The 10456-nt window shown below is 42.5% G+C and overlaps 1 pseudogene; it reads right to left on the minus strand.

The window, feature by feature from the left end:
* Window positions 1-9064, minus strand: part of LOC109915446 — a 9969-nt pseudogene extending 905 nt beyond the window's left edge.
* Between the last annotated feature and the right edge of the window lie 1392 nt (window positions 9065-10456).

Here is a 10456-nt window from a genome sequence, read left to right on the forward strand (position 1 = left end):
CCCCTCCATTCCACACCCCCCCCATTCCACTGCCTCCCCCAGGGACTTGTGTACCTTCCAGACTAGAATCCTGAAAATGTCATGGCTAGAATTTGTAATGTCCCCAGACCAAAATGTTAGTGTTTTATTTATACATTGAAATCTAATAAATGAAGAGAGCAACATACAGTTATAAAATAAACCATGATTTCATTAATGATATGGCATAAAATGAATTACTTAATTCTGTTTTAATATACCTCAAAGTTGCTCTTATGGAGGCCAGCTATCAGAGTGCTGAGTAGATCAGAGTTATAAAGCTCCTGGGCTAATTATGCCACAACCTCTGTCTGTGCATCCTTCCCACTTGTGCCATAAAGTATTTCCTTCATTAATATCAAGCTTTTTGACACTTCCTCAGTAACCTAAACAAAATTATGACAGTTGAAAAAGTCTCCATGAAGACATGTATGGGCAATATCACTGAAAAGATGTCAAGCAATAACTAACGGGACTTAACAGGGACACAGTCTAAACTTATGCAAATGTTCACATTGCAGAAGCTCGATATGAGAATACAGAGGGCTGGAATGGAAATCAATCAACAGAAAGCTGCTCCTAGAAGATTGACCATGAGATCATACAACAAAGATACAGAAGCAGGCCATTCCACCCATCAAATTGACTCCACCATTCAATGAGATGCTGATTCATCAATTCTCAACTTCACTTTCCAGTCTTTTCCCTGAAACCCTTGATTCCTTCACTGATTCAAAATCTGTCTCGCTCAGTCTTGAATATACTTAACAACCCAAACCCAACAGCAATAAAGAGCTCCACAGATTTAATGCCCTGTTAGAGAAAAAATCCTCCTTATCTCTGTCTTAAAAGGTGAGATGATAATATGGTTGTAAGAGGTGTATTTTGTTCAGGATTTTTTTATGAAGAGAGGTTGAAGCAGAGGTACTGAGCGGTCTATTCCATGCCAATAAAGTAAACAGCTTATGAGACTTTGAGGTTTTTTTAAAGTTGGAACAATAGAAGCAGCCTGAATGGGTGGGGTCAAGCTCCCACAGAACCAGGATTTTAGTTTAACTTTCAGTAGCTGTTGGGGCTTGGAAGCTGCTATACATCTCTCCCTGTTACAGCAAAATGCTCAATTTCTCTCTCTCTCTCTTTCTCCTTCTCTCTCTCTCTCTCTCAAAGAGTTTTCTCTTGATGTTTTTTTTCCTGCTGGACTGGAGAAATATTGCATGTGAGACAATCTATTTTACTGAATTCACCTTTGCCAAGAGTGTGTTTATGGGATGTTACTATATTGTAACAGTTACTGTTTACTAGTTAAATAATCTATTATTCTGCTTAAGTTTGCCAATAGACTTCAGTTATTCCAATTCTTCTTTCTTTGGTTTGTATTTTAACTGTAGTGAAAGAATAAAGTGTGTTTTCCTTCAAACCTGATAGTTTGACCAATGAAATTGCGTCCAGAACATAATGCCCGGCACTTGCCTTTGAAAATAAGAAACTTTGGGGTCTAAGCTATCTTCTTTATATATTTTGAGGGATTTTGGTCTGGTACATAACAATGGGCAACCCCTTACATGGCCTTAGACTCCCTTATGAGTAGAAGCAACCTTTCTACACCTACCCTGGCAAGACCCCAAGAAATTTATATGTCACTGTAAGGTTACCCTCATTCTCTTAAACTCCAATAAGTGCAAATCCAAAATACTCAACCCATCCTCATAAGACAATTCCCAGTGAACATTCTCTGGAGTATCTCTGATACCAGTATATGTTTCTCTAGATTAGGGGAACAAAACTGTTCAAAATATTCTGTCTGTGGTCTGAAAAGTTTCTTGAGCAGCTTTAGCAAGACTTCCTTACTTTTATACTCCATTCCCTTTGAAGTAAGGGCCAACATTCCATTTGCCTTTCTTATTGCTGTAAAAGTTGGACCCCAATTGAAATATCTGCACAAAACACAGAAAGCTAAGGAGACCATTTAGTCCTGAAACCTGTTCTAATATTCAGTTCGATCACTGCTGATCTATTTCTAAACTCCATTCATGTATCTTGGTTCCAGAACCTTTAACTCCCTTGCCCAATAAAAAACAGGAATCCATGTCAGTGTTTAGATTTTCAGGTTCTCTTCAAGCATCAACAGCTTCTTTTTGGTGAGGATAAAGTCCAGATTTCCACTACCATGTGAATGAAAAATGTAATAGCTTCTTTAATAATATTTTGCACCTATTCACTATTTGAGTGATTTCAGTACTTAGACCCCTCAATCTCTCATGACCTATTCAGTTCTTAGCATCTCACGATGTGTTTCTTGGGTCCAAAGTGGATGGCCTTGCACTTTTACACAATGAATTCCATATTTCAGACTTTTGTCAAGTCACTTAATCTATCAAACTCCCTTTGCAGCTTCAAAAACAGAAGTTGCTGGAAAAGCTCAGCAGATCTGGCAGCATCTATGAAAAAGAAATCAGAGTTAATGTTTCGGGTCCAGACTCCCCTCCTCAGAACATGGTCACCGGACCCGAAACATTAACTCTGATTTTTTTTTCACAGATGCTGCCAGATCTGCTGATCTTTTCCAGCAACTTCTGTTTTTGATCCTGATTTACAGCATCCATAGTTCTTTCAGTTTTTGTTCCCTTTGCAGCTTTCTGCTCTCATCCACACGATTTACGTTCTCCGTCATTGAATGTCACCATATATATCTCTCTCTACTTTTGGCAAAGTCAGAGAATCCTGGAAAGCATCTATCGGATGGCACCATTTCCTAACATGTCGGCAAAGAACACATCATCATCAATCCAGCAGTTCCAAGGCCATTCAATTCTCAGGGAGGATGAATTGGCTGGAGATTGAACTCTGCCCCTCATTCAATGATCCACCAGCTATTGTGATTGACTGGCAACTCTGTTGTCCCAGGAGCACCACTGGTAGCAGCAGATAGCACTGAGCCGACAGGCAGTCCCAGAATGCAGGGCAGGCAAACTGTCAGGTTCCTATGCTGGAGAGGTGGTAAGGGCCAGGTAGGAGGACAGAAACCTGGGAGTTTTGACTGATAGATAAGGGGGAGAGAGAGCATATATGAGCAACACACACTGGGTACCCAATGTGGAAAGGGGGTCCTTGAAGAGTTGATCTCTTTCCTGCCCAAAGTCTGAGCTGGGTGACCTGCTGAATTCCCATCCCCACTCAGGAACTATCTCCAAATTGAGACTGAGCAGGAAACAGCACTTGTCAATAATTTTCCACTTAAGGGTTTTAGTTGTAGCATCTGGCTCAGGGCCAAGCAGGATGGTAACGGGATGATCTAGTAGAATCAATTAGATTAGCACACTTACAAACTGCTGGCAGGGTATGGCACAATGCTGCCTGTACTGTCCCCTCCAAGGAAGCAGTTCATCTCGTGCTACTTCACCATCATTTCCCATTGGCTGAAATTTCTTTCCTTTCAGGTAAAGAAAGATTGCCCTTTAGAAAGCTTTGGTTGTACCTGCCTCCAACACACTGTCAGGCAGTGCATTCTAAATCCCAACCACACACTGCACAAAGTCTTCTCTTCATATTGTCATTGCTTCTTTTGCCTTTTCCAATAAATCTGTATGCTCTGGTTATCAATCCTTCCATCCTAAGACAATAAGATATAGGAGCAGAAGTAGGCTATTCAATCCATCAAGTCTGCTCCACCATTCAATCATGGCTGATATGTTTCTCAACCCAATTCTCCTATCTTTTTCCCATAACCCTTGATCTTGTTACTAATCAAGAACCTATCTGTCTCTGTCTTAAAGCCACTCAATGACTTGGCCTACATAGCCCTCTGTTCAAATGAGTTCCACAGAGACACATCCCTCTTGCTGAAGAAATTTGTCCTCATCTCAGCTCCAAAGGCTCATCCCTTCACTCTGAGGCTTGGCCCTAGTCTCTCCTACTAGTGGAAGTATCTTCTGCACATCCACTCTATCCAGGCCTCTCAGTATTGTGTAAGTTCCAATCAGATGCACCCTCATCCTTCTAAACTCCATCAAGGGCAGACCCAGAGTCCTCAACTGCTCCTCATTTGACAAGTCCTTCACGCAAGAGATCATTCTTGTAAACTTCCCCTGGACCCCCCCGATGTCAGAACATCCTTCCTTAGATACGAGGCCCAATAGTTCTCACAATATTCCAAATGTGGTCTGACTAGAGCTTTATACAGCCTCAGCGGTATATCTCTGCTCTTGTATTCTAGCCCTCATGCAATGAATGTCAACATTGCATTTGCCTTCCTAACTGCCAACTGAATCTGTATGTTAACCTTGAGAGTACCCAGAACCAGGACTCCCAAGTTGCTTTGCCCTTCACATTTCCAAAGCATTTCCCGTTTAGAAAATAGTCTATGCCTCTATTCTTTCTAACAAAATGTACAACCCCACACTTTCCCACTTTGTATTCCAACTGCCACTTCTTTGCCCACTCTCCTAGCCTGTCCAAGTCCTTCTACAGCATCCCTGCTTCCTCAACACAACCTGTCCCTCCACCTACCTTTGTGTCATCTGTAAACTTAGCAACAATGCCCTGAGTTCCTTCATCCAGATTGTTAATGCATAATGTGAATAGTTCCAACACTGACTCCTGTGGATCTCCACTAGTCACCAGCTACCATCCTGAAAAAGACCACTTTATCCCCATTCTCTGCCTTCTGCCAGTCAGCCAATTCTCTCTCCATGCCAGTACCTGTTATGTATGTAATTTGTGGTGTTGCCCCTCTAAGAGAGTGGGTCAGGTGACTTGGCAGGGGAGAAAGGAGAAACGGTCTAGGACTGACTGTGGAGCTGACAGAACGCACAATAAAGTAATAAAGTTTTATGGTTAGTGAAACCATAAAAAACATTGCCCCTAACACCATGGCTCCTTATTTTATTTAGCAGCCTCCTGAGCGGCACCTTTACAGGGATGAGGAAAAGATATTTTCACACAAATAGTTGTGAGTCTTTGGAGCTCCCTTTCTGAAAAGGCAACGGAAGCAGATTCTTTAACTATGTTTAAGGCAGAGGTAGATAGATTCTTGATTCCCAAGGGAATGGAAGATGATTGGGGATATGCAGGAATGTCGCATTGAGACTAAAATCAGATTAGCCACGATCATATTGAATGGCAGAACAGAGTCAAAGGGCTGAGTGGCGTACGCTTCTTCCATGTTTGTATGTTCATATGTAACAGCAGTGTAGGTCAAGACTGTAGTAAGTGAGGCACAGGGGATCTGAATCTCTATATACAGAGGCACAAAAAACATCAACAAGGCCATCACAGTGAAACTCTGAAGTTGGAGTATTGGGCTGGATTTTCTTATTGGAGGCAGGTGGACCACATTGAGAAATTTCCCAGCCTGGTCCACCCACTTTGGTAAAACATATTCCAAATGGCCTCATTTCTTTTCCTAGGGTTACAAGTGGGGGCTAAAGTTACCCCCACTCTCAAATGCAGATGGGAGGTTGCTACAGGGATGTCAAGTGGCCCATGATTTTCTGGAACTGTTTCAATCATTTTGTGAAATATTAGGCTTTCTAGCCCTGACCCTTAATGTCCCATCCACTCCAACTTCTGCTAACCCATGATCACCGACACACTCCCAATGGTCACTTATGCCTTTAATGCCAACTCAATACTCACACATCCATTCACAAAACAGAGGATGCTTAGGTTTGCAGACAGAGTGAGCAGGGCCTGGAGAGAGATAAAGTATTTAATTTTTGGAATTGACATTCCAGGGTCCAGAGCTACATGCTGAGGAGCGCACTTAAACTTGGGGCAACTGCTATCAAGACGCAGTGGGGAACGACCACCATCTAAGGTCTTTCTGCCAAAGTTAAATGGTCCATTCAGTTATCAAACCCTCCCGGTGCCTCAAATGTGTGTAAAATATAGTCTTGAGCAAGTAAGAAATTCCTTTGGTTTGTTTGCTGGATAGAGTCAAACTTCAATGTTTTTTTTTTGTTTCCCCATAATCTACTGTACAGAACCGAACTGCTTTAGGGACTATGTATGCAAAGATGTTTTTATGAATAAAATATATTTCTGAAATTTAAAAAAACTTACTTTTTGTAGTTGTAGTATGTTAGGTTAGGCTAGGAGTGTCTGTTTGTAATTAATAAGGTTCACAATGGCAGGAGAACTTGGCCCTGTGGAATGTTCCTCCTGTGGGAAATCAGCGACACATCCAGTCTCCATGTGATATGCAGGAAATGAGTTTAGCTACAGCTCCTGATTTTCCACATGGAACACCTGGAGCTGCGGATGGACTCACTATGGAGCATCCACGGGGCTGAGAATGTCATGGGTAGCACATTTAATGAGCTTCTCACGCCACCAGTAAAGCCTACACAGACAGACAGAAATTGGGTAATGACAAGTAAGCGAGGGCAGGCTGTGCAGGAGCCCGCTGTGGTCATTCCCCCTTCAAACAGGAATACCATTTTGGATAAGGTTGGAGGAGAATGGCCTCTCAGGGGAAAGCAGCTGCAGCCAGATCAGTGGCACGACAATCAGCACTGTTGTACAGCAGGGAGGGTGGAGGTGTAGGTGAGCAACAGTGATAGGGAACTTTGTAGTCAGGGATACAGATAGGCATTTCTGTGGTCACAAGTGAGACTCCAGGATGGTGTGTTGCCTCCCTGGTGGCAGGGTCAAGGATGTCTCTGAGCGGGCACAGGATATCCAAAAGGGAAGCGTGAGCAGCCAGAGGTTGTGGTCCATATTGGTATTGACGACATCGGCAGGAAGAAAGACAAGGTCCTGAAAAAGGAGTTCAGGGAGTTAGGCAGGAGGTTGAAAAGCAGGACCTGTAGGGTTGTAATCTCGGGATCGTCTTGTCTTGCAGGATAGGTGGAATCTGTACAAGAAGGATATGTTGCACCTAAATTGGAAGGGGACCAATATCCTGGCAGGGAGGTTTGCTAGTGCCACTCAGGAGGGTTTAAACTAGTATGAGCAGGTGGGGTGTGAACCAGGGCAATAGGTCAGCAAGTAAAATGACCAAGGAGGAGTCAGAGACTAGAGCCAGTAAGGAAGAACAGGTGGGGATACGTTACTGAACAAGGCAGGATTGGCGGTCTGAAATTTAAATGTTTCAGACAAGATAGAGAGGGATGTAAATGAGGTTGGGGGAGTTACGTTCTTGCTAAGGAAGAATATCACAGCTCTACTGAGGGAGGGCACCTTGGAGGGCTCATCCAGCGAGGTCATATGTTTAGACCTCAGGAGTAGAAAGGGTGCAATCACTTTGAAGGGGTTGTGCTACAGGCCTCCCAACAGTCCAGTGGGAGACAGAGGAACAGGTATGTGAACAGGTTATGGAAAAATGGAAAAATGACAAGGTTTTTGTGATAGCTGATTTTTAACTTTTGCTGTATTGACTGGGATTCCCACAGTGCCAGGGGCTTGGATGTGGGCGAAGTTGTTAGGCCTGTCCAACTAGGGAAGGGGCCACATTAGATGTGGTTTTGGGGAATGAGCCTGGCCAGTTGATCGAAGTTTAAGGGACATTTCATGAACAGTGACCATAATTCTGAAAGTTTTAAGTTATTTATGGATAAGAACAAGGGTAGTCCTTCGGCGAAAGTATTTAATTTGGGGAAGGCTAACTACCACAGTAATAGGCAGGAATAGGGGAATGTAGACTGGGGGTGGCTGTTTGAGGGTAAATCCACATCTGGCACGTGGGAATCTTTTAAAAGCCAGTTGATTGGAATTAAAGACCAACATCTTCCTGTGAAAATGAAGGATAAGGATGGTAAGATTCAGGAATCTTGGATAACAAGAAAAATTGAGAACAAAACCAAAGTTGCTGGAAAAGCTCAGCAGGTCTGGCAGCACCTGTGATGGGAAAAACAGAGTTAACGTTTCGGTTCAAATGACCCTTCCGCAGAACTCAGAAAAATTGAGAGCTTAGTCAAAAAGAAAAAAGAGGCACACAAAGGAGGTTTAGGAAACCGAAGATAGACAGAACTTAAAGAACACAAAGCTGGCAGGAAACAAGGAGTTAGGAGGGCTAAAAGGGACCATGAAAGTCTTTGGCAAACAGGATTAAGAAAAATCCAAGGCATTTTATACGTATACAAGGAGCAAGTGGGTCACTAGGGAAAGGGTAAGTCCACTCAAGGACAAAGAAGGAATTTGTGTGTGGAGCCAGAGGAAGTGGGTGAAATTAAATGGGAAATAAATAATCCAGACAATTGCATGACTCAGTGATTTGTTAGTCAGATGCAACACTCCTCGGATGACACAGTGGCTCAGTGGTTAATACTGCTGCCTCACAGCACCAGGAACTTGGGTTCGATTTCTACCTTGGGCAACTGTCTCTATGGAGTTTGCACATTCTCCACGTGTCTGTGCGGGTTTCCTCCAGGTCCTCTGGTTTCCTCCAGGTGCTCCAGTTTCCTCCCGCAGTCCAAAGATGTGCAGCTTAGGTGGATTGGCCATGCTAAATTGCCAATTGTGTCCAGGGATGCATAGCTTAGGTGGATTAGGCATGGGAAATGCAGGGATAGGGTAGGGGTTGGATTTGGGTGGGATGTTCTTCAGAGGGTTGGTGTGGACTCAATGGGCCAAATGGCCTGATTCCATGCTGTATGGTTTCCGTGATTCAAGTACCTCAGTGTGAGTACAAACATGATGAATTAAAAGTGCCTTCCCTCTGTCACTTGCTGGAGAAAGTGATATGGAGTGAGTTTGATAGTTACAGCTGAGTTTGCATGCAGTACCATTAAGAAAATCCACACAAAAATGTGGAGTCTCATCTATTACACACCAAGGAGAGTTTTTTTCCATCTAAAAAAAAATACAAATTGACAAAACATTTGAAACAGAAGAGTGGATGAAGAGAGTGAATAAACTATACAATTACAGGGACTTCCTTCATGGCAAAGAAATTACTGGAGAAGTTTACATTTCCTTCATCCTTGCTTACCTTTCCTGCTTTTAGATATTCTGAAGGATCACATTTTTCTAATATGGCCATGTTTTCCTTTAGATTTCTCACAATCTCAACAGGAGTTTTATGAGATTTAACAAAAGGAAATGGCATGATTCATGTGCTGGTGTTAAATCTCTCCTTCTTGGTGTAATCACCTGCAGAAACAATGTAAATAAAGTTTCCAGAATTATTAAAAAGCAAGCATTGTTTACTTTGCTGCTAATGTGACATTTATGCTGTAGCATCTAACACAGCGCAGAAGGCTATTCCTTACATTTTGCTAGTAAGTGGAGAATCTTTAATAAATGTTTTGAAATAATATTCAAAAGCCTGCCAGGAACATTGAACAGAATGTAATGTTAGATAAAATATTAGAATAAAACAATACTATTTAAAGATCCTTGATAATATCCATTTCTGAAGAAGGGTCCAGACCCAAAACGTCAGCTTTCCTGCTCCTCTGATGCTGCCTGGCCTGCTGTGTTCATCCAGCTCTACACCTTGTTATCTCAGATTCCAGCATCGGCAGTTCCTACTATCTCCTTGATAATATCCTACAGCTTACAACAGCATTGATGAGACTTTAAGAAGAAAATCTCATTACATGTAGGAAGGGGCTATAAGACTATAAGAAATAGGCCATTCAGCCTTTGGGTCTGCTGTACCATTCGATCATGGCTGACAAGTTTCTCAACCCCATTCGTTACCATTAAACGTTACCATTCGCACCATTAAAATGAAACTAAACTCAAAGCTGTAAACTTTTACAGTGAGCACATTCTGTAAAATGAAAACCTGCCTTCTCCCTACAACAATTGATCCCCTCATTAATCAAGAACCTATTTATCTCTGCCTTAAATGCGCTCAATCACTTTGTCTCCACAGCCTTCTGTGGCGATGAGTCTCACAGATTCACCACCCTCTGACTGAAGAAATTCCTCAACTCAGTTTTAAAGGGTCACCCCGGAGGTTGTGCCTAGTTTCTCCTACTACTGGAAACATCATCTCTATATCCACTCTATCCAGGCCTCTCATTATCATGTAAGTTTCAATCAGATCTCCCCTCAACCTTCTAAACTCCATCGAGTACAGACCCAGAGTCCCCAAAAGCTCCTCATATGTCAACTCCTCTACTCCCAAGATCATTCTTGTACACCTTCTCTGGACGCCCTCCAACAGCATCCTTCCTTAGATACAGGGCCCGAAACTGCTCACTATATTCCAAATGCAGTTTGACCCGAACCTTATACAGCCTCAGCAGTATATCTCTGCTCTTGTGTCCGAGCCCTCTTAAATTGAATGCTAACATTGCATTTACCTTCCTAACTGCTAACTTAATCTGCAATTTAACCCAAAGAGAATCCTGAACTAGGACTCACAAGCCCCTTTGTGTTTCAGATTTATGAAGCCTTTCCCCATTTATAAAATAGTCTATGCCTCTATTCTTCCTCCCAATATGCTCTTTGCCACATTATATTTCTTCTGCCACGTCTTTGCCCTTTT

This window comes from Rhincodon typus, chromosome 14 (assembly GCF_021869965.1).
Source record: "Rhincodon typus isolate 14 chromosome 14, sRhiTyp1.1, whole genome shotgun sequence".
Taxonomy (NCBI): domain Eukaryota; kingdom Metazoa; phylum Chordata; class Chondrichthyes; order Orectolobiformes; family Rhincodontidae; genus Rhincodon; species Rhincodon typus.